The sequence below is a fragment of the Aquarana catesbeiana genome, linkage group LG12 (genome assembly GCF_042186555.1).
Source record: "Aquarana catesbeiana isolate 2022-GZ linkage group LG12, ASM4218655v1, whole genome shotgun sequence".
NCBI lineage: Eukaryota > Metazoa > Chordata > Amphibia > Anura > Ranidae > Aquarana > Aquarana catesbeiana.
Window position 1 is genome coordinate 197,210,678 of NC_133335.1, and position 26,087 is coordinate 197,236,764.

Here is a 26,087-nt window from a genome sequence, read left to right on the forward strand (position 1 = left end):
AAATTAATAAATGCACTCAGTTAAATGCATTAATTAGTTAATTAATAAATGCAATCAGTGTGGGTGCATTATTATTTTTTTTTGCAAAAGATGCCTTTAAATTATTCTCAAAGCACGAAATTGAAAATCAAACCTATAATGCGTGCAGGAAGCACAGTATCTGTTGATACTATTAATCCAGATATTTCTATAATGCATTAGGGCTTGTTCACATGGGGCATATCAATGCATACATGTGCGAGGGCCGACTTTTCCTGCATGGGATGCACAGGTGTTCCATAAATCTGTGTGCAAGCAGTACCATTCATGTCAGTTGGGGAGCAGCGGCTGCATGGACACACAGTGTGTGTTGGGGGACACTTACCTGCGTGGCAGTCAGATTGGGACAAGTGTCTGCCTCCCTGCAACTGCTGCATCCCAACTGACATGAATAGGACTCCCTGCACTTGAATGCTCGAAACACCAGTGCTTTCGATGTGGGCAAAAACGCCCTTCACAGGGGTGTACGAATTGATACGCTGTGTGTGAATTGAGGCCTTAGGTCCACTCCCTTTTATCAGTAGTCCAGGGATTGGAGAACCTCTGCTCCTATAAAGGATAGGAATTCACAAACGCACCCACTGCAGGCTCCTTGTTATCCCTTCCATACAGAAAGCCTTATATTTTTAAAAAAAAAAGAAAAAAGTAAGTACTCAAAAGTTTCTCCCAGGCTCCAATCAGACTTAGGACTACCTTGAGGCTGGGTTCACACTGATGCGAATTGGATGTGGATTTCCCTACATCCAATTCGCATGACAGCAGAGTGTAACCGGCTCTTAATGGAACCAGTTCACACACCTCCGGGGTGGCCGCGGACGGGTCCTGTGCATCTTCCAGTCCGTTTTACGTCCGAATTCAAGCTAAAAACTTGGACCTGATTAGTACCTGAAATGGTGAACAGGGACGCACTGGACCCTCTGCTGTAAGCCGTGGTCGCAGCAAGTGTGAACCCAGCCTTAATGATTAAATGTGATTGGCTATGCAGGAAACAAGACAAAGAAATTTACACAGCTCAGCCTTAAAAAAAAAAAAAAAATTCCCAGTGCCCCTGTGAAGTCCTCTCTGGATGCTGACTCCATAGTCTCTAGTGAGTGAATTGCAACATAGAAATCATAATGTATTTCTCCTAGCACTGAAGACATTGGAGCAAAAAGGCATGTGAAGCAGATGCCTTCCTTCTCGTCAGTCCTTGTATGCTGGTGTAACGTAGATGCAGACAGAAATAATATAAATAAGCAACTGTTAAACTAGCTTGGCGCAGTGATGACAGCTTCAAAATGCAGAGGTAAAAGGTTATATTTGCAGGATTTCTTGTTGTCCCTGGATGCAATAAAGAGCTGCTGTGTTTTAAAAGTGCAGATATCTTTTAACCACTTTAGCCTCGGAAGATATTATCCCCTTCCTGACCAGAGTACTTTTTGCAATTCGGCACTGCGTCGCTTTAACTGACAATTGCGCGGTCGTGCGACGTTGTACCCAAACAAAATTGACGCCTTTTTTTTACCCACAGAGCTTCCTTTTGGTGGTATTTGACCACCTCTGCGGTTTTTATTTTTTGCGCTATAAAAAAAAAAAGCGTCAATTTTTAAAAAAAAGCAATATTTTTAACTTTTTGCTATGATAAATATCCCCCAAAAATATATAAAAAAACAATTTTTTTCCCTCAGTGTAGGCCGATATGTATTCTTCTACATATTTTTGGTAAAAAAAAAATCGCAATAAGCGTATATTGATTGGTTTGCGCAAAATTTATAGCGTCTACAACAGGGATCTTCAAACTACGGCCCTCCAGCTGTTGCGGAACTACATATCCCATGAGGCATTGTAAAACTCTGAGATTTACAGACATGACTAGGCATGGTGGGAATTGTAGTTGCTGAACAACTGGAGGGCCATAGTTTGATGACCCCTAGTCTACAAAATAGGGGATAGTTTTATGGCATTTTTATTATTAGTTTTTTTTTATTAGTAATGTCGGCGATCTGCGATTTTTATCATGACTGCGACATTATGGCAGACACTTTTGACACTATTTTGGGGCCATTGTCATTTATACAGCGATCAGTGCTATAAAAATGCACTGATTACTGGTGTAAATGACACTGGTAGTGAAGGGGTTGACCACTAGGGGGCGATGAAGGGGTTAAGTGTGGGAGTGCTTCTAACTGTGGGGGGGGATGGGCTTCAACTCGCATGACAGCGATCACTGCTCCCGATAACATGGAGCAGTAGATCCCTGTCATGTCACAAGGCAGAACGGGGCATTTCCCCATTCTACCTCTTCGTGACACGATCGCGGGCATCCGGCAGACATCGAGTCCACGGTCACGGAGAACGCAGTGGGCCGCAGCACCGCTTCTTAAAGGGGACGTACCTGTGCGCCCTTTTGCCCACCTGTGCCATTCTGCGGACGTATATCGTCGTGCAGCGGTTGGGAAGTGGTTAATGCATTTTCTCATGAATATCTTTTTAAGAAATAAAAACCATGTTCCATAATGTTGCACAATCTTTCCTTGGGGGATGAATTAACAATTTTTCTGTAGATAAAAATAATAAACCAAAATTCTAACCTAATTGCTTATATTACAGTAAAAAAGCTTAACGGAAGGAATAATTTATAAGGCAGAAATAACACGTATTTATGGAAGGTGGATATCCGTGCATTTAACAGGGATCATTTATGCCTGAACAGGGCAATTCTGTAATTCCACATTGTTGTTCCCTAGGCACATGGGAATGAGGACACCTTTGTACTTTTTTGTTTCATGATTATTTAGCAAAAATAGAGCTGTGCTGTTGGAGGAGTCTGCCGTACATGTAGCTCTACTCTTCCACTGTACTGACTACAGAACACAACTCTCAATATCCCTTTTTGCAGGATTTTTACATTTCAGGACAAGGGATGTTCACCACAGATGGAAGGACAAATACATTCTGTATGCTAGAAAAGGTGTCTCTACCACTCAGCATGTGCCCATGATTGATGACAAACCTGCAAAGTCCCAATAGAGTTGCCTATGTCATGATGAGGTGACACACCCATAAAGCCATGTGCTGCAGCCACCATCATTATAAAATATGTTATTTCCTAAAGAAACAAATTGTTGGAGGTTTGGGGACTCACTTAGTAAGTTAACTGGTAAGGATTCTATAACTCTGCTTTCCTAGGCACTGACTTATTATCTTGTGCAAAACATGGTCCAGATTATGGCACCATTCAAGTGGTTGTAAAGGCTAAATGTTTTTTACCTTAATGTATCCTCTCTCTCTCTCCTACCACACTGGCTCCTGCTGCTGTCAATCAAATACAGTGACGAGGGTGCCGATTTCAGGGCTGTACCAGACACTCAAAGTGTGGCTCAGGATCTAGCCCGCATGAGTGCCCCCAGAGCAAGAGGCTTGCTCTGGGGGCACTCATAAGGCAGGAGGAGGAAGTATAGGAAGTATACAAAAAGGTGGGGAAAGAAGAGGTTTCACAAAGAATTCTTCAAAATTCTTCACGAATAAAAAATTACTTTACTGAAAAAATCCACATAATGACATTGTATAATGAATAGAGAAACCAAACCTCCACCACATACATATAAAATTAGACAGTTGTCTAAGGACACAGGTGGCCACCACAAACAGACATACAGGCCTCTCTATTGTCATGCACAGCTGGGTCTTTGTGTTAGGTCCTATTCCAAACACAAGTTGGGGATAAACATGAAAGGAGGAGAACAGTCCATTTAGTGGTCTTAGCAAAATGCTGATAAAATGCTGATAAATATATGGAGTCAATACTGTGGACTTCCGTCCAGTAGCTAAATGGTTAGTGGTGTCCACTTAACATGCAGGATAGTACCCCTAATAGCATAGTCCACTTCGGTTTTAACAGTGGGTTAGAATAGGTGCGCCCCCCTTCGTTATCATACATAGGTTACCCAGGTAGCCCTAACAGCTGAGGACAGGCTACTGGATATTATCAAACGAAAGCGAGTATAATATGTTTTTAAATAACTCCAAATGAGTATTGGAAAGGAGGAGGAAATAGGGCCGGTAGGGAACCCCAGAAGGGGGGAATCAGGGCTGCTCTGTGCAAAACCATTGCACAGAGCAGGTAAGTATAAAATGAGGTTGATTTACTAAAATGAGAGCGTGCAAAATCTGGTGCAGCTCTGCATAGAAACCAATCAACTTCTTGGTTTTATTGTCAAAACTTAACTGAATAAGCCAAGGCTTGAAGCTGACTGGCTGCCATGCACAGCTGCACCAGATTATGAGTGCTCCCGTTTTAATAAATGTCCCCCCATGTTTGTTATTTTAAAAGAAAAAAAAAGAAAACCTTTACAATCAGTTTAACAAGCTTGCATTACATACTAGATTTGAGGTGTTGATTTGCCGGGGTGTCCTAATTTGCTGTCAGGCATAGGCACAACAGAGTGCCTACCTTCCACCAAGGTAGAGTTATAAAATTATGAGTAAACTTTTATTGATCAACAGCAACAGTCAGTGACATAAGGACATCCCAACTTGCATGTAAATTTTCCGTGACAGAGCAGAAACCATATGATGAGCATGACAACCAGAGAAAAGACAGTCCCTGTTGGACTGAACAATTACAGGACTAGCCTGAAATGTGCCCTTCATGCACTGGGCGCTGCTTTGGGGTGCTTTCCAAACCTGAGTGTACTGTGTTAGCTGTGGAGCCCTTACCAGGTCCATGGCAATATTCTCTGGTGTGACCCAGTCTCTGAAGACTCACTTTGTGGGTAAGCTGTGTGGGCCAAGCACTAGGAAGTACCTTGTTAACTGGACAGTTGGGTGCCCTTATTTCTATTTTCTGTTAGTTTACCGCTGATAAGGTTAACATTGAAGGAGTGAGTGCTGATTTAATCCTTTAGTTGGAGTGCCTTGCACACATGCTCTGCACCCTTGTTCTCACCATTCAGCTTTTGCTAAAACATTCCTGCTACTGCTCCTTATCTCAAGTGAAATATGGCTCTTCCTTGGTTTGTCTATGCTGCCCATCTACAGTGACCTGGTCACCTCTGGCTGTCTGAACCGCTCCCGCCAAAAGCAGCTGGTTTTTGAGTGTTCAAAGCAGAGCCCTGTACCCTTAGCTATGTTGTTCATGCCTTGCAGCACAAGATGTTGGATCCCAGACATTTAGGGAGCAGTACTGCTGTAACAGGTACACCAGCTCACAATTCACTAACAACTCTGGTGCTGCCTGCAGTGCATCCATTTGAGGGCCTGACACTGACAGCCTGGAATTTTCCTCTGCTTGAGTCCCTGCACTCATCTGAGTCATTCTTAGCTTCATCATGTGCGTCCCCCTCTTTGGTTGTGCTCCAGGACAATTTCACAGCACTTATGCAAGATGTCTGATCTGTCTAAGGCCTTAGCAGCTTCTGAGCTATCTGTCGCAGAGGCTCTGTCTGATGCTCAGACTCAGGTGATGTGGCCCATGAGGAGCCAGAAGCCACTGCCAAGCCTCCCAGGCTTGGAGAGATTATTTTGGCTCTATTAACGTGGTGTGTGCCACTCTGAAACTGGAAGATCAGGCTGCAGGTTCTACCAGTGCTGCCACCTGTCTAGAATCCCTAAGAGGCACTAAAATTACCATGACCATTCTGGTGCATCCGCTAGTCTCAGATGTAAATCCTTTTTCCTGGCTGGTCCTGTTTTGTAATCTTCCTTGGCTGCCATGCTAGTTTGTCAAACTTTAGGGGTCAGGACTAGGAGCCATGAGAAGGGATCCTGTTTCAACTCCAAGTGGATTCCCTGTTTGTAGTGTGCCTAAAGTGGTTGTGTGACGGGAGTCACTTTGGGCGGGGGGCCCGTGGAACCCAGCTTACCCTAAAGAGGTCAGGAAACTTCTGGTTCAGCTCCCCCAGCACTTCTTATGTGTAAGTCACATTGTGTCTATTAGGGGCACAGGATGACCGAGAAAGTGATGGACAACTACCTAATGGACACTGAGAATGTGGTTGCTGTAAAATACCTGGTTGATCCTACCTGTTCCTGTGTCCCCCTGTGTGTGCTGACTACAGTAATCATGGCTGCTGATCCATGATACCATGGAGTTTACACCCCTCCATTATCATGCTGTGTGTTCTGAGTCTCTCCCACCTCCCTCCCTGCCTGTCAGTTCCTAGTCACTGTAAGAGCCGATCTCCTCCCCGCCCCTCCCCTCCTCTCCTGCTGCTATTCCGCTGCAATTTCTAAAACAAAGACTTGTATCCCATCTGGTTTAAACAAATATAAACTACAGTGTGTGTTTGTTTGAAAATTATAATGCTAAATACCTTCTCTCACACCTCTGCTGTGCGATCACATGATCTCCCTCTGCTGGCTGACATCAGAAGGGAATCTCAGCCCCTCCCACTGCTCTCCTTAGATTGGGGAAGGAGAACGGAGAGGGATCACGTGACCACACAGTGGCAGTGTGAGAAAAGGTATTTCGCATTATAATTTTCAAAAAACACACACACTGTAGTTTATATATTTATACCAGAGGGTATACCAGTAAATTAAGAATGTGACTTTACAACCACTTTAAAGCTGCAGATTTCTCTCATCTATTTCTTGCATGAGCCTCCTGTCAGTTAACATGCAGGTGGTTTCCAGGGGGCTACAAACTAGAGTTTTGCTCACTTCCCCCTCCCCAGTTCATAGCTTCCAAACTGCCTGTGTTATAGCACAGATTAGATCTCAATGCAGCCCTTACAAGTGTTCTGGATAAAGCAGTTAATGATGCTGTAGTTCATACAGCGTGAAGGTATTCAGGGCTCCTACTCCAACATTTTCACAGTACTCAAACCAAAAGGTTGCATCTGTTCCATGCTGGATTTCAAGGCCCAAAATGTCTTCATTCAGGTCCAAAAATTCCACCATGGAATCCACCAGGTCTGCTAAAGCTTCCCTCCATCAGGGAGACTTTCTGGCCTCTGTGGACATCAAGGATGCATATTTGAAAGCCAACATATTTTCAGCACATCAGCGTTTTCATCGCTTTGCAGTGAGTATCCAGCACTTCTAATTTTTGGCCCTGGATTTGGCCTGTCTTTCATCCCCTGAGTGTTTACAAGGTTTTGGCCTCTGTACTCCTCTTGAATAGGCTCCTAGCATATCGCCATTGTGGGATATCTGGTCTGTACAAGTTCTGGCCAACAATGTGGTACAGACAGTTCAGACCTTAAAAGGTTCAATTAAATCTTGGCTTTCAGAAGTCAGCAATGGAGCTGACTCATTATTTGAAGTATCTTGGTCTTGTCCTAGACACAGCTCAAGAGTTTTTCTTCCCCAAAAGAAAATTAAAACTCTCCACTCAGACTTGAGCACTACAGTCCAGGAGTCACCTGATTCTTCGTTTCTGCATGAAAGTCCTGGGGATAAAGGTAGCCTCCTTTGAAGTCCAGTTTGCTCAGTTGCACTCCAGACCCCTATGACTCATTAACCTATGAACGCAGGACAAATCAACCATTTCATCTGACAGAGATGATCAGCTATTCTCTGTCCTGGTGGCTCAGAAATGCAGTCCTGGGGTTGCGGAAATATTTCCTCCCGATCTCTTGGAAGAACCTCATAACCGATTCCAGCCTGACTGGCATTAGAGGAGTCCTAGACATCTTGTTGGTACAGGGGACTCAGTCACCAGATGAATCTTGCTTCCCGATCAATATTCTGGAGCTGTGGGCAATTTGGTTGTCCATACAGCCCTGGACATCATTGTTGGAGGGTCATCTGATAAGGATCCAGTCTGACAAATCCAAAGCATTGGCATATATTAACCATCAGGGAAGAACCAGAAGACTTGCTGCAGCAGGAGACATATAAAGTATTCTGTCTTGGCAGAATTTCACATTCAAGGCTTGCCTGATTTTCACACCCCAGGTGTGGACAGTTGACAGGCCAACTTCCTCATTCAGCAATGCCCGGATTTGGAGAAAGGGACTTTACACCTGGTGCTGTTCCAGGAACTGTGTTACAGGTGAGAGCCCTATATGCGCACCTCCTGGCTTCCAGGTTCAACAACAAACTGAACAAGATTGTCTCCAGGTGCAGAGATCATCTGGCAGATGTTGTAGATTCTCTGGTGGCTCCATGGGATCTGTACAGTCTGATCTACCCCCCCCCCCCCCCCTGAAATTCTTTCCTCATCTGAATCGAAGGATCAAGATGTAGGGCATTCAGGTGATACTCAAAACTCCATATTGACCCATGCAAATGTGGTAGTCTGTGCTGATCAGAGCTCTGTGGGCTCTTCCAAACCATCAGGCTCTTCTGTCTGAATGAGTTACTATCCTGCTTCATGGCCGTTGGTTTTAAATTTATGGCTGGTAAAGCCCAGGTCTTGAGGTACAGGGGTCTCTCTCTGAATTGGTGAAGTCTACTTCCCAAAAGTCTACTGTTGCACATAGAATGCATACTTTGCTTTGTGTGAGGAAAGTGGCTTTCATCACAAGAAATATTCCATGGGATAAATGCTGACTTTTTACGAATCAAGCCTGGAACAACATTTGGCCCTGAGTATCACCAAGGGCCAGGTCTTGGCACTTGTGAACATGCTTCAGAAACTGTTAGCCTGCTATTTTTTGATTAAGACTTTTGTACAAGGTGCTTCTCATGTGGCTGAACTTGTAAAAGTTCTGTTTTAGTTGATTTTTTTTGTTTGCTAGTGTCCAATTCATCCTGTAGGTGCAGTATAACTGTTGTCTCTATAACTAAGTTGTCTCTGAATACTGTGGCCCTCAATGAACGCCATTGAATGAACTTTACAGCACGTGCAAAAATCCTATTTTTTCCTATTACTGTATAGTCACACATCAGGTGGGCTAGAACCACTACTATGATTTTAGGGAGATGGACTGGGGACTGTGGAAGAAGGGGAGGATCAGAGAAGACAGGATCAACAGCCTTTTTACACAATGCGGAGGATTAACCCCTCGGGTTCCACAGTGAATATAACAAGCATGCTTTACTGCATATACAGACTGATTTTACTTTTGTGGGTTTAGTATTATTATTATTATACACGATTTATATAGCGCCAACAGTTTACGCAGCACTTTACAATGTAGAGGGGGTAACACTGTACAATGTACAATGTGGGTACAATGTAAAGTGGGTGTTTAGTAACACTTTAACACCATTTTGGCGGTTCTTCACAGCAGTCTTTTGAATCATCCAAATTTTATAGTCTGCTGACCCTTTTTTCAACCTGAAATTTTACATAGAGAATTAAAGTAATGCTAAAGTCTCATTATTGTTTTTTTGTTTAAAAATAATAAACATGTTATACTTACTTACCTGCTCTGTGCAGTGGTTTTGCACAGAGCAGCCCAGATCTTCCTCTTCTCGGGTCCCTCTTAAGCAGACCTGGCCCCTCCCTCCTGCTGAGTGCCCCCACAGCAAGCAGCCGCGGCCTGGCCCTGCCCCCTTCTCTCCTCATTGGCCAGCTGACTTTGAAAGCAGCGGGAGCCAATGATGCTTCACTGTCTCAGCCAATGAGGAGGGAGAGTTCTGGACAGCCGAGTCTCTCGTGCAACATCGCTGGATCCAGATGGGGCTCAGGTAAGTATTGGGGGGGGGGGGCTGAGGCGGGGCTTCTGCACACAGTAGGCTTTTTATCTTAATACATAGAATGCATTAAGATAAAAAAAAACTTCTGCCTTTAGAAATACTTTAAACCTAGATATCTGGGAAAGTTAGGTCCCAAATATTTTGTAAATTTAAATAAATTATCAGTTTACTTTGTGACCTACCTCATTTAAAGTCCCGAGACCACTTCCTTGTTCTTATAGGTCCCAAAGATATAATGTTTTATGTAACAATTTTGCACATTTACATGTAAATCAACATTAACCTCCCTGGCGGTATGATTATGTCAGATTTTTACCTCTCAAAGCAGTACAATTGTTTTGCATGGAAATTTGGCGTTTTATATTGTAGGCCTGTAATTCTTAGTAATAACACACTTAAATCTGTCCAAACAAGAGTCTAGTAGACATCTCGGGTGTGATAAAGTTTGAAACACGAAATCATAAATTATAATATAATAAATAACTATAACAAATAATAATATAATAATAATAAAATGTATTCAATAATGTAATCAAATCAAAAACACAGAAATCTACTCAGTTGCAGAATTGTCGCTGTCGTCACTTTCAGTGTCAGATGACGAATTTCCCCACAAATCACTATCACTCAATTCTGCAAGTGTTCTAATTCGCTATCGTTTTTTTCTAGCTGGTCTAAAACCGTTTTTTGACTTAAAGGGACACTTTTTGGTTGCTGTGGACATTTTCACGTTTCCAGGCAGACAGAACACTAAATATAATATAAAACTGCAGGCAGGACAAAGCATTAGAGGCAAAAGAGAGGTGAAATTATTTGATACAGTAATGTAATCTGTAAGATTACAGTGTACTGTATGTGTCTTGTTTTTTTTACTTTTTGAATTTGGCGCCAGGCTCCGTTCCTCATGTGTCGTGACGCTCACAGGGAACGGAGCCCGGCACATTGATAAATCGAGCAGAGTACACAGCCAGCGAACACAGCGGGAGGACATCGCAGGATCCTGGGGACAAGGTAAGTAACTTTCCCAGAATACTGCAATGCGATCCCGAGTGTGGCTCGGGGTTACCGCTTTTGGTAATGAAAATTCACCCTGAGCCACACTCGGGATTACCGCCAGGGAGGTTAAAGTGGTTGTAAAGGCAGAAGGTTTTTTTACCTTTAATGCATTGTCAATCAGAGCCAGTAAGGAAAATGCGAGGGGGGAGCTGAGCCAAGCTGTGTGTTTCAATGGGCATCAGGATCAAGCCTGCACGAGTGCCCCCATAACAAGTGGCTTGCTATGGAGGCACTTGGAAAGGGGGAGGAGCCAGGAGCGGCTGATTTGGAGTGTAATGGAAATTTGTAAGTTCTGTATATAATTGTATTATATTTTGTATGTATTACACACTGCCCTCATTGTGCACACGGCACTAATAATGTTTTCAGTAAGAGCCCTTGCACACTGGGGCGGGGGCGGCGTCGGCGGTAAAACGCCGCTATTAATAGCGGCGTTTTACCGTCGGTATGCGGCCGCTAGCGGGGCGGTTTTACCCCCCCGCTAGCGGCCGAGAAAGGGTTAAAAACCACCGCAAAGCGCCTCTGCAGAGGCGCATTGCCGGCGGTATAGCCGCGCCGTCCCATTGATTTTAATGGGCAGGAGCGGTAAAGGAGCGGTATACACACCGCTCCTTCACCGCTCCGAAGATGCTGCTAGCAGGACTTTTATTACCGTCCTGCCAGCGCATCGCTCCAGTGTGCAAGCCCTCGGGGCTTTCACACAGGAATACATGCAGCGGCACTTTTGGGGCGGTTTGCAGGCGCTATTATTAGCGCAATAGCGCCTGCAAACCGCCCCAGTGTGCAAGGGCTCTACATGTTTACATTCTTTCGAATCCTGATTAGAATTAGCCTGCCTATGTAACGCCCCTTGTTACCATAAACGTACAATTGTAATATTAATGTGATACCTACGTAATCATGTGTATAAAAACTTTCGATTACATCATAATAAAGCAGAACAGTTATTTGGAAAGATGCTGAGCATATCTTTTGTGTCTGTTCCCTACTGCAGTAGTTATTATTAATTTGGAACCACTAATCAATATGAGGATAGGAGTTGCCTATCAACAAAATGTCCGAGTCAGGAGCAATGTCCCTCTGTCCCTCTTTCCTCCCCATTTGTCCCTCATTTTGGTCTGATCTATATAGTATATAAATTGCACTTTTTATCTTTCAAAAAGTGTTTCCCAGTGCTAAACCTTTCATCCAAATTCTAAATTGCTGCATTTGTCAACTTTTAAAGCCAATATAAAGGAATATTAGTGGTAAAAAAGCACTTGTGGATTTGATTAACCTTTTTTTTTTGTTATGTCCCCTTTAAGAGGCGTGGCAGGGGGTGTGTCCTATGCCTACATATGTTTGCTAGTAGGTGTCCCTCATTCCCATCTCAAAATGTTGGGAGGTATGTAATTGTTATTAAAAAAAAAATACCTTTTACAGTCACTTAAAATGAACTACTGGACACTAACAAGTTAATGGTGATGTGACAATTAGTTCTGCATAGTGAAGACTCCCAAGAAGTCAGTTGCATGTCACAGAGCCCAACTCCCATCATTTATAATCCTTTCCTCACTCCCTGTAAAAGAAACAAGCAGACAATTAGTAAGGTCATAACAATGTCCCATAAAACATAAACAGCAATCTCTGCTGCCACTCTCCAGCTGGGCCTTGTCATGTGCTAGGTGGAGCAGTCCCAGTATCGCTGCACCTTCACTATCGGGTCTGTTAGAGTCATTAGTCACCAAGTTCTGTTTTCAGATTCTGTTCAAGTAGATGGCTTGCATCTGTTACTGGCTGACATAGTGGGGAGGCTCACTGACATCGTTCATTAGCAATTCTCCAAAGCGGCCACCAGGAAATGGGCTAAAATGAATTCACCTGCCCTCTATCCCTGAAACTGGAAGATATCCAGAGTAACATTATTACTTGATTTTATGAAACTATAAAAATCCTCCATATTAAACAGGAGGCAACTTTTATAGAGAATGCTGAATGTTTGACCTAAATTGGTTTAAAGCAAACCTGCAATGTTGGTGTTGAGGATATAACTACCAGTGCTAGCTCTCTCTTTATCTCTTGTTGTTTTTGTTTGAAAAATATAAATCAAAGGCAAAAAAACTTCCAATGCATCATTAAAAGTGGTCCTAAAGTAAAATTATAAAACATAAAGAAGTGGTAAAAAATGAATTTTTGGATGATGGACTTTATAAGCATAACACAAGTATATATTAAAAATATATTTATTACAAAAATAAAATCAAGACAATTACACAAAATTTCAAAGATTGTTCACAAGATGTGCCTAAGAGCATAAACAACGCACCACCTACATAACTATACTTATCTATATTTTATATGTATGTAGGTGGTGCGTTGTTTATGCTCATAGGCACATCTTGTGAATAAACTATGAAATTTTGTGTAATTGATTTTATTTTTGTAATAAATATATTTTCAATATATACTTGTGTTATGCTTATAAAGTCCATCATCCAAAAATTCATTTTTTACTACTTCTTTATGTTTTATAATTTTACTTTAGGACCACTTTTAATGATGCATTGGAAGTTTTTTTGCCTTTGATTTATATTTTTCAATCCATATTATCGGGATGTGGAAATTTTTTTACAAAAGTGTCATATCCACAGTAACACTCTGTGGTGATACAAATTTTTAATGATAAAGAAGTAGTACACACAGGGCTTTTTTTTCAGGGGGAACTTGGTGGAACTTGGTGCCACCACCTCTGGCTCAGACCCATGTGGGGGCCTGCTCACCACAATCACTTGTAAACACAGAAGTCTGGTTTCTGTGTTTACAAGTGACAGCTCTGCGCTCTGTGTGTAACCCCCCTGAACTCTGCACTCTTTAGAGCGCAAGCAATAATTCTAGCATTAGACCTTCTCTGTAACTCTAAACTGGTAACCTGTAAAAAAAAATGTAAGCGTCGCCTAAGGAGATTTTTAAGTACTGAAGTTTGGCGCCATTCCATGAGTGTTCGCAATTTCAATTTTAAAGCGTGACATGTTGGGTATCTATTTACTCGACGTAACATCATCTTTCAAAGTATACCTAAAAATTGGGCTAACTTTACTGCTTTGTTGTTGTTTAATTCATGAAACAGTTTTTTTTTTTTAAAAAAAAGCATTTGAAAAATTGTTGCACAAATACTGTGCGAGATAAAAAGTTGCAACGACTGTAATTTTATTGCCTAGGGTGTTTGCTTAAAAAACATTATATATATATATATATATATATATATATATACCGTATTTATCGGCGTATAACACGCACAGGCGTATAACACGCACATTCATTTTAAGAGGGAAGTTTCAGGAAAAAAACTTAAATTTTAAATAAGGAACTTTGAAGCAAAATAAGGGTCAGTGCCCATCTGCAGCCTCACCATTGCCATCAATGCAGCCTGATCAATGCCCATCTGCAGCCTCACAAGTGCCATCAATGCAGCAGCCTTGCCAATGCCATCAGTGCAGACTGATCGATGAAAATGAAAATAATCGTTAGTTGCAGCCCTAACTTAAAGTGACATTAATGGTTCGTTTAAAAAAAAAAATAAATAACAAACATATCATACTTACCTCCACTGTGCAGCTCGTTTTGCACAGAGTAGCCCCGATCCTCATCTTCTGGGGTCCCCCGGCGGCTCTCGCAGCTCCTCTCCATATCAGATAACCCCCTGGGAGAAGCGCTCTCCCGGGGGGGTTACCTTGTGGGCGCGCTCCCTCCTCTCCCTCCTCCCCCACTCCACTTCAGCCTGTTCACACTGAGCTGACGAAACATACGATAGGACAAAATCATCTGCCACTGCCAGCCCAGACCCCTTATGCCCCGTACACACGAGGGGAAATTCCGCCAGCAAAAGTCCGATGAGAGCTTTTGGTCGGAAATTGCGACCGTGTGTATGCTTCATCGGACTTTTGCTGGCAGAATTCCAGACAGCAAAAGAATGAGAGCATGTTCTCTATTTTTCGGTCGGTTCCTATCCGAAAATGCGCAAAAAATTTGGACGCGCAAAAAATCACGCATGCTCGGAAACAATTCGAACTTCATTTTCTCGGCTCGTCGTAGTGTTGTACGTCACCGCATTTTTGAAGGTCGAAAGTTCAGAGAACTTTTGTGTGACCGTGTGTATGCAAGCCAAGCTTGAGCGGAATTCCGTCAGAAAAACCAGCTAAGATTTTTCTGACGGAAATTCCGCTCGTGTGTACGCGGCATACGATTATTGCTTTGCTCTGCTCACTTGTACAGCGGCTTCTTTGATGCTCACAGCACCGCCAGCACTCCTCTCCCATCGAACCTCCCGGGCCGACCCCTGAATAATGACATCGCGCTGGGACCAGGAACTCCTGTCGGGTGGAGATCACTTCGCCTGACAGGGAGGGAAGTGTGTTGGTCCTAGGCTTGAGCAGGAGCGCACTTGGCACACAGGCACCGCTCCGCTGAAGCTCTGCAATGACTGTACAATGTAGCAGCCGGCAGACGGCCATTGTGTGCAGTGTCAGTGTATTGGGCCTATATTACGGTGGGGGCCTGGAGCTGCAGCTCCAATAGCCCCTCGTTAATCTGGCCCTGCGCCTATTCAATATTAAGTGGGTGGTCATGTTATGGTGGGTAGTCATAATGTTATGGCTGATCAGTGTATATGTTGTAATGAAAATTAGACTGTAAGGATGTATAAAATGAATTACACAAACCCATTTGTATTGCTATCAGAAGCCTTATGTATCTATTCTTCCCCTTGAAGTACAACTTTCCAAAACTTTAAGGGACCATTCACGAGATTGCGCTGCATTAATCCATGTTATGTTGAGTGTTAACATGTGTTGCATTAAGGCAGCCCATTCATTTGAATCGGTAGACTAACACACCAAAAAAGGTGCATGTAGCATTTCTAACAGCGCGCCCTAACGCTGCAATGCAATGTACATTCATCGGCATGGTGCTTGTGGGGTTTCCATTAACCACTTGCCGACTGTGTCAAGCAGATATACCGCGGCACAATGGCCCTCCTGGGCAAAATCCCATACGGGTACGTCCTACCCCTTTTCGGCCACCAGAGAGTGTGTGCCCGCTGCATGGCGGTGGACCCGATGCGTGTGGTCGGCTGGCATGATCGCCGCCGGCCACGCGCGATCGAGTGCACGAGCGCCAGCACGGGGATTTGTGTGTGTAAACGCACAAATCCCTGTGCTGTCAGAGGAGAGGTGCCCTATTGTTCCTTCCTACTAAGAAGGAAAAACGATATGGCTCTTCTCCTAGTCACTCACATCCCCACACAGTTAGAACATGCTAAAGGAACACACATTTAACCCCTTGATCGCCCGCTAGTGTTAACACCTTCCCTGCCAGTGACATTTACACAGTAATCAGTGCATTTTTATAGCACTGATCGCTGTATAAATGCCACTGGTCCCAAAAAAGTGTCAAAAGTCTCCGTTCTGTCCGTCGCAATAGCGTTAAAAATCACAGGTCTCCGCCATTGCTTGTAAAAAAAAAATAATAAAAATGCCATAATTCTTTCCCATAGTTTGCAGACGCTATAACCTTGCACAAATCAATCAATATATGCTTATTGCAATTTTTTTTTTTGTTTTTTTTTTTTTTACCAGAAATATGTAGAAGAATATATATTGGCCTAAACTGATGATGAAATTAGTTTTTTTTTAAAACTTTTGGGGATATTTATTATAGCAAAAAGTAAAAAATATTGTTTTTTTTCCAAAATCGGCACTCTTTTTTTGTTTAAAGCGCAAAAAATAAAAACCGCAGAGGTGATCAAATACCACCAAAAGAAAGTTCTATTTATGGGATAAAAAGGACACAAATTTTGTTTGGGTACAGTGTCGAACGATCATGCAATTGTCAGTTAAAGCGACATAGTGCCAAATTGTAAAAAGTGCTCTGGTCAGGAAGGGGGTAAAATCTTCCATGGCTGAAGTGGTTATACAGTACTGAAAATGGGCTCTAAACATTACCCATGTGGATGGTGGTGATCACTGTATAAGAAATCTGTTTGGCATCCATTCATGTTGCCATTGTTTATCATTGTGATTGGCCTCAGCTATCACATAGTACAGGGCTGCTGTGGTTGGCCCTGTACCATGTGATCACTGTGACCGATCATAACAGTAATGGTGTCATAAATGATGGGCATTGTTTACTACATTTCAGGTGATCGCTGTGATTGGTCACAGCGACCACATAACACCACGGCCAATCACAATGGGCCGATATCCGATTGGTGATTTGGACCCAGCAAGAACAGATCATGCCACTGCCTGCTCCCAAGGCTGCGCAACAGCACCAGAATGATGCTTATCCTGCTTGGCTACATACGTGTAGTGGCCAGATGGGAAGTGTTAAATTAAAGTGGATGTAAACCCAATGTCATCCTTTCTAAACTACTGCCATAGGGGTTATCTATAAGGATATACATGTCTCCTGCATGTATCTTTACCTGTAAATGTCTCTCCTCTGTCTGTTATTAGACCCGAAAAAACTGCAGATTCTGTGGGTGGGTCTGTTGTCTGGAGCTCGGTGGGTGGAGTCGTGATGTCAGTAGACTCCCCGCCCACCTCTACACTCCCCTTGTCAATATGTATTTTCTCCTGTGTATTTCTTACACTGAACTTCTGCTATGATCTCTAACATCCAGTGAAAAGACAGGAAAGTAACCACATGACTTCAGCATGCCAAATCATGCTGAGGTGTGGAACAGCCAACCCTTGCAGAGCTGCAGAAGAAAGGAGTGGGGGAGGGAATTAAAAAATAATGCATGTCTTAGGCTAATGCACGAGATGTAAATCACCTGTCACTCACAGCAAGGGGGAGGATTTGACAAAGTTTTTCTCAGTTTGTCAAGTTTTATCTCACTGAACAATAAAAGAGGATTGCTCAGAGATGGATTAACTCTGTGTGGCAAGACTGGGCTCAAATGACAGGAAATCTTATACTCTACATTATGACATATAAAAAAAAAAATTCGGGTTTACATCCACTTTAAGTAGGAGAATCCTGCTTTTGGTTGCTGCTCAGCAACTGCTGTCAGGTTTTACTTCTATAAGGAGAGTTCAGTATTGGTTCAGATATAGATCAGGAAAAGTGAAGTCACTGGTCCATCCAGGTTTTATTCTCGGTTGAGCTCTGATGGAGGAGTGGTGTTGCCCCTGAAATGCATTGGATGATTTTATTAGACTTTTTCTAATCAACAATAAAATTATATGGGACTTTTTTTTAATTTATTTTTTTAAATCCAACTTTGGTCAAGTGTTCCTTTCTGTATTTTTATAGGTTTTGATTGCTGTCTGTGTCCCAGATAATTCCTCATGTCCTGTCTTGAGAAACCATTGTCATAGTGAAAGTAAGGGGAAATCTCCTAACTTTCTACCCCCCCCCCCCCCCCCCTTTTTCCCCACTCTATTTAAAAACCAGAAAAGAATAGTTTTGTCTGGACTTGCAGTATAAGCGTTATCATGATTTATAATAAATGTTTAATACAGGAAGCACCTATAACCATATGAAAAGGACGCTATAGCCCCACCTGCTGTTTGGAAATGATAAATAAGAAATATTTATATACTTCTTTATTCAAAAAAAAAAAAAAGAAAAGAAATGTAAACCTATTTTGGTTCTGAACATGATACGTTCCTTTTAATTTGTTGAAGCAAACACTGATGATATCCAAGAAAGTGGCAAAACACCAGAAATTCTTGCTGTCGCTCCCATTACAGTCTGTGTATATTCCAAGCTCCTGTGACATGAGCATTTTACAGCTGTAACCTATAGTCATTTCTAATCAAGTAAAAGTGGCAGAGATTAAACGCTGAATGTAATTAGGTGCAAAGAGCTGGCATCTTACAGCACTCTGTGATATTAGCCTCAGGATGGTGTCAGAGCAAAGCTTGAACACTGCACTTTTCCAGTTTGTTTTTTTTTTTTTTTGTACGAGTAAAGCGGAGGAGATGTTGGATCATTTCTTGCCAGCATTTCTTCATACTCTCTTGTGTGCAATATGATTCTTTACAAGCATTAGTGTGTGAGGTTTGTTCCACCAATAATAATAAATGGAACAGATCAACCAGATGCCACTTCGCTGTTACAATTCTAGACTGTGAAAGGGATACACAGTGGTGTCCTCTCACCACCCCCAGCCTGCTGACTGGACAATGAAGGAGCAGCAGGAGATAGATTAGGTCATATCTCTACCCATTTTGTTATCTCTTCCTAGCAGCATTTTCCAAGACAACATATTTGCAAGCAGAATTCCTGATTCCGCCTCAGTTCTAGGAACTGCAAGCTGGTCATATCAAGTCAAACCCAAATGTTTATTAATGGATGAATATCTGACGTTATAGAATTGTGTCTTTTCCATCTTCCTGGGGTGCAGCTTCAAAATGAGTTCTGACTAACAGGCACTGCAGGGAATCGAATGTTCCCATTGGGATCAATCACATTTTCTTTGGTCTCTCGGATCAAGCCAATAAGAGAGGAGGCGGGGCCGAGCCGTGGCTCTGTGTGTGTGAAAGGACACGCAGAGCAGCGGCTTGGGAGCAAGCCTGCTTGAGTGTCCCCGCAGCAAGCTGCTAACTGTGAGGGCACTCTGCGGGAGAGAGGGGACAGGAGCACCGATGGGGGAATCGAGGAGGAACGGGGCTGCTCTGTGCACAACTATTGCACAGAGCAGGTATAACATGCTTGTTGTTTAAAAAAAAAAAACACGCCTTTAGCCTTGGTTCACACTGGAGCATTTTGAAATGCGATTTGACATGTCAAATCACATGTGAAATCGGCGGCAATTGCTGTCAATGTGTCAGGGCTGGCTCAGCCCTTCCTTCTCTCAGCTGTCGGCTAATTGCCAGCTCCCATCTCTCTCCACAGTTAACCAGCTGTTGTGGATCAGTCCCGCCTACTTAAAGATCTCCAGCTCACTTCATTCCTGCCTTCGCCTTGGTCTCATCACAAGAAATCATCTCCTGCGTTCCTGTTTAAAGACTGGCTTTGCTGACATCCCTTCTGGCTCCTTATCCTGCTTGCTGTTCCTCTACTTGGATCCCTGACTTCTGGCCTGGCTGATTACCTGATCTGATTACTGAACTCTGACTTGGCTGACTTGGCTATGCTTTGACTACGCTTACTCTATTTACCTTTTTATTTTTATTATTAAAAAAGTGCGATTTTACTGTACTTCTGTCTCGGTCTGGTTCATGGTTTCTGACACAATGGCACCGTCCTAATCGGTCTGACGCCGCATCTGCGGCGCTGCACCGATTTAAAATGGTAGTTTCTGTACTACTTTTTGCGATTTCGGGCTGCGATTTACATTAACATCTGTGCAGAAACCTGCACAGATGTCTTTGAAATCGCGGCCGAAATCGGGACTGACATGCGGGAGTGAAATCGTGCGAGTTCAGCTGAACTCGCAGGTTTGGCTTCATTCCCACAGCTTAGTGGGAACTTGGGCTTAAAGTTTCCAGTCAGAGCTGGTCTGTGATTGGCTGCTATGAGTTACTGTTTCTTATATATAATGAAGCCCCAAACAGTTGCTATTACAACTTACAAGTGAATACATTGCAATCCAGAAAGTATTCACAGCGCTTCACTTTTTCCACGTTTTGTTATGTTACAGACTTTTTCCAAAATGGATTAAGATCATTATTTTTCTCAAAATTCAACAAACAATACCCCATAATGACAATGTGAAAGAAGTTTGTTTGAAATCTTTGCAATTGTATTAAAAATAAATAAATCACATGTACATAATTATTCTCAGTCTTGGCCATGACACTCAAAATTGAGCTCAGGTGCATCCTGTTTCCACTGATCATCCTTAATTTGTTTCTATAACTTGTTTGGAGTCCACCTGTGGTAAATTCAGTTGATTGGACACACCTGTCTATAAAAGGTCCCACAGCTAACTGTGCATGTCAGAGCACAAACCAAGCCATGAAGTCCAAGGAATTGTCTGTAGACCTCCGAGACAGGATTGTATCGAGGCACAGATCTGGGGAAGGTTACAGAAAAATGTCTGCAGCATTGAAGGTCCCAATAAGCACAGTGGCCTCCATCATCTGTAAATGGAAGAAGTTTGGAACCACCAGGACTCTTCCTAGAGTGGGCCGCTCGGCCAAACTGAGCAATCGGGTGAGAAGGGCCTTAGTCAGGGCGGTGGCCAAGAACTTGATGGTGACTCTGAGAGAGCTCAAGCGAGAACCTTCCAGAAGAACAACCATCTCTGCAGCACTCCACCAATCAGGCCTGTATGGTAGAGTGGCCAGATGGAAGCCACTCCTCAGTAAAAGGCACATGACAGCCTGCCTGGAGTTTGCCAAAAGACACCTGAAGGACTCTCAGACCATGAGAAACAAAATTCTTTAGTCTGATGAAACAAAGATTGAACTCTTTGGCCTGAATGGCAAGCATCATTTCTGGAGGAAACCAGGCACCGCTCATCACCTAGCCAATACCATCCCTACAGTGAAGCATGGTGGTGGCATCATCATGCTGTGGGGATGTTTTTTAGTGACAGGAACTGGGAGACTAGTCAGGATTGAGTGAAAGATGAATACAGCAATGTACAGAGACATCCTTGAAGAAAACTTGCTCCAGAGCGCTCTGGACCTCAGACTGGGACGAAGGTTCATCTTCCAACAAGACCATGACCCTAAGCACACAGCCAAAATAACAAATGAGTGGCTACAGGACAACTCTGTGAATGTCCTTAAGTGGCCCAGCCATAGCCCAGACTTTAACCCGATTGAACATCTCTGGAGAGATCTGAAAATGGCTGTGCACTGACGCTCCCCATCCAACCTGATGGAGTTTGAGAGGTCCTGCAAAGAAGAATGGCAAAAACTGCCCAAAAATAGGTGTGCTAAGCTGGTGGCATTATACTCAAAAAGAGTTCAGGCTGTAATTGGTACCAAAGGTGCTTCAACAAAGTATTGGGCAAAGGCTGCAAATACTTACGTACATGTGATTTTTCATTTTTTTATTTTTCGCTATTTCGGATTCGTTTAAATTCGGTACTATTGTAATTCAGAAATTTGGATACATCTCTAGTGACTCAATAAATGTCCCATGGGCTATAGATAGTTGTGGTGTATGTACTAATTGGGACTGAGACACAACCGGTACCCATTTCATACCAGCACCTTTTGCATAACGGCTTGAAAAAGAAGTTTACAGTAATTGAATGATTGAGTTTTCCGGAGGGGACTTTTGTTACACATATCACACTGTCATTAGTATTCGTATAATGCCGCGTACACACGAGCGGACTTTACGGCAGACTTTGCCCGGCGGACTGGATTTCATCAGACAATTCGATCGTGTGTGGGCTCCAGCGGACTTTGTTTTCTCCAAAGTTGGACGGACTTAGATTTGAAACATGTTTTAAATCTATCCGTCGAAATCGAGTCAGGTCGAAAATTCCGCTCGTCTGTATGCTAGTTCGACGGACAAAAAGCCACGCTAGGGCAGCTATTGGCTACTGGCTATGAACTTCCTTGTTTTAGTCCGGTCGTACGTCATCACGTACAAATTCGATGGACTTTGGTGGATTGTGTGTAGGCAAGTCCGTTCATTCAGAAAGTCCGTCGTAAAGTCCGTTGAAAAGTCCGCCAGGCAAAGTCTGCCGTAAAGTCCGCTCGTGTGTACGCAGCATAAGATTTAGGCTTCGTTCACACATGCGACTGTTTTTTTACAGCTCTGGATCACTTTTCAGAGCTGGTTGACAAGCAGTTCAGAGGCGACATGTCACCTCCTGGGATGTGAGGAGATTAGACACATTCCCTTTTGCATCTTACAATGCAGCACATGGTGCTTGAGTGACCTATTACCAATGTGGTGAGAATGGGGGGCAAATGGAATGGGGGCCTAATTTTTGAAGGGGAAATCCCACCACAGTGCAGTCCCATTTCACTAAACTGAATTTTATACATGCTATAAATTGAAGAGGCCTTATTTGTAGTAACCCAAAATAATTTGACAGGTGCCGCTCAAGGCTCCACTGTGTCCTTTTATGTAGCAACCGCTTCTAGTGCAGACAAGGATAGAGCTCATTCCAGCTCTAGACATTTAATGGAAAAGGGAAAAGTCCTGGAAGTTGCATATCTCTGCAAAACCCCGTAAGAAGGTGTATGACAGCCTCAGCCTGAGCTCCAACCAAGGTACACTTCCAATGCATTTCACTCCGCCCACGGCGTGAACCGTGTTGGGGCATGGCCTGGTTGGAGCCCAGGCTGTGGCTGTCATACGCCTTATTTCTAGTATTGCTTTATTTTTGCTATATTGTTCTTTTTCTATTTATATCCAGGTTTTATTTATATTTTGTGTCACCGGACTGAGGACACTGTCCCCTGAGCCAGTCTGTCCCCGGTTTTGTCCCCGGATTGCAGGAGCGGCGCTAGGTGCAGGGTCAATCCTGGGCAGGTGCTGAGGTGGGGGGGCCAAAGTCAGTAGTGATGCCTGCCTGTGTGATGATCCGACTCTCCTCTTCCTCTCTTCTCTCTGATCTGCATTGGAGGGGCATTGTATGGGCACTGGTGAGGCTGCATTGGATGGGCACCGGTGAGACTGCATTGCTGGGCACTGGTGAGGCTGCATTGAAAAGGGCACTAGTGAGGCTGCATTGCTGGGCACTGGTCAGATTACATAGATGGGCACAAGTGAGGCTGCATTGGATGGGCACTGTTCAGGCTGCATTGGATGGGCACTGGTGAGGCTGCATTGGATGGGCACTGGTGAGGCTGCACTGATGGGCACTGGTGAGGCTGCACTGATGGGCACTGTATGAGGCTGCATTGCTGGGCACTGGTGAGGCTGCATTGCTGGGCACTGGTGAGGCTGCATTGCTGGGCACTGGTGAGGTTGCATTGCTGGGCACTGGTCAGGCTGCATTGATGGGCACTGGTCAGGCTGCATTGGATGGGCACTGCATTCTTTATGTAGCGCACTGCTGAGCCCTGCTTTCTTTATGTAGCACACTCCTGAACCCTACATTCTTTGTGTAGCACGCTCCTGAGTGCTACTTAGCCCTGCATTCTTTATGTAGCGCACTCCTGAGCCCTGCATTCTTTATGTAGCGCAGTCCTGAGCCCTGCATTCTTTATGTAGCGCACTCCTGAGCCCTGCATTCTTTGTGTGGCATGCTCCTGAGTGCTACTTAGCCCTGCATTCTTTATGTAGCGCACTTCTGAGCCCTGCATTCTTTATGTAGCGCACTCCTGAACCCTACATTCTTTATGTAGCAAGCTCCTGAGCGCTACTTAGCCCTGCATTCTTTATGTAATGCACTCCAGAACTCTGCACTCTATTAATAGCACACTCCAGAATTCTGCACACTCTGTTTTTTTCTTATCTTCATAACATATAGTAGTCATATCTCAAAAAATTCTACGTATCTTTTTTTTTTTTTTTTTTTAATCATATGGATGAAATGTTAGAAATAACATATACTGCATATCATACAATCATTCAATAAACACATACCACATACATTGCATATATAATATGAGGAAAATATGCTTATGAAATAGTTTACCATTTGCCAATAAAAAAAAATATGTCCCCGGATTTCATTTAACCACTTCAGCCCCGGAAGGTTTTACCCCCTTCCTGACCAGAGCACTTTTTACAATTTGGCACTGCGTCGCTTTAACTGCTAATTGCGCGGTCATGCAATGCTGTACCCAAACGAAATTTGCGTCCTTTTCTTCCCACAAATAGAGCTTTCTTTTGATGGTATTTGATCACCTCTGCCGTTTTTATTTTTTGCGCTATACACGGAAAAAGACCGAAAATTTTGAAAAAAAATGATATTTTCTACTTTTTGTTCTAAAAAAATTCCAATAAACTCAATTTTAGTCATACATTTAGGCCAAAATGTATTCGGCCACATGTCTTTGGTAGAAAAAATGTCAATAAGTGTATATTTATTGGTTTGCGCAAAAGTTATAGCACCTACAAACTAGGGTACATTTTCTGGAATTTACACAGACTTTAATTTATGACTGCCTATGTCGTTTCTTGAGGTGCTAAAATGGCAGGGCAGTACAAAACCCCCACAAATGACCCCATTTTGGAAAGTAGACACCCCAAGGAATTTGCTGAGAGGCATGTTGAGCCCATTGAATATTCATTTTTTTTGTCCCAAGTGATTGAATAATGACAAAAAAAAAAAAAAAATTACAAAAAGTTGTCACTAAATGATATATTGCTCACACAGGCCATGGGCATATGTGGAATTGCACCCCAAAATACATTTAGCTGCTTCTCTTGAGTATGGGGATACCACATGTGTGGGACTTTTTGGGAGCCTAGCCGCGTACGGGGCCCCGAAAACCAATCACTGCCTTCAGGATTTCTAAGGGCGTACATTTTTGATTTTACTCCTCACTACCTATCACAGTTTTGAAGGCCATAAAATGCCCAGATGGCATAAACCCCCCCCCCCAAATGACCCCATTTTGGAAAGTAGACACCCCAAGCTATTTGCTTTGAGGCATATTGAGTCCATGGAATGTTTTATATTTTGACACAAGTTGCGGGAAAGTGACAATTTTTTTTTTTTTTTTTTTTGCACAAAGTTGTCACTAAATGATATATTGCTCACACAGGCCATGGGCATATGTGGAATTGCACCCCAAAATACATTTAGCTGCTTCTCCTGAGTACGGGGATACCACATGTGTGGGACTTTTTGAGAGCCTAGCCGCGTACGGGACCCCGAAAACCAATCACTGCCTTCAGGATTTCTAAGGGCGTACATTTTTGATTTTACTCCTCACTACCTATCACAGTTTCGGAGGCCATGGAATGCCCAGGTGGCACAAACCCCCCCCAAATGACCCCATTTTGGAAAGTAGACACCCCAAGCTATTTGCTGAGAGGCATGGTGAGTATTTTGCAGCTCTCATTTGTTTTTGAAAATAAAGAAAGACGAGAAAAAAAAATTTTTTTTTTCTTTTTTCAATTTTCAAAACTTTGTGACAAAAAGTGAGGTCTGCAAAATACTCACTATACCTCTCATCAAATAGCTTGGGGTGTCTACTTTCCAAAATGGGGTCATTTGGGGGGGTTTTTTGCCACCTGGGCATTCCATGGCCTCCGAAACTGTGATAGGCAGTGAAGAGTGAAATCAAAAATTTACGGCCTTAGAAAGCCTGAAGGCGGTGCTTGGTTTTCGGGGTCCCGTGCGCGGCTAGGCTCCCAAAAAGTCTCACACATGTGGTATCCCCGTACTCAGGAGAAGCAACAGCATGTATTTTGGGGTGTAATTTCACATATTCCCATGGCATGTTTGAGCAATATATCATTTAGTGACAACTTTGCGCAAAAAAAAATTAAAAAAATAAAAAATTGTCTCTTTCCCGCAACTTGTGTCACAATATAAAATATACCATGGACTCGACATGCCTCTC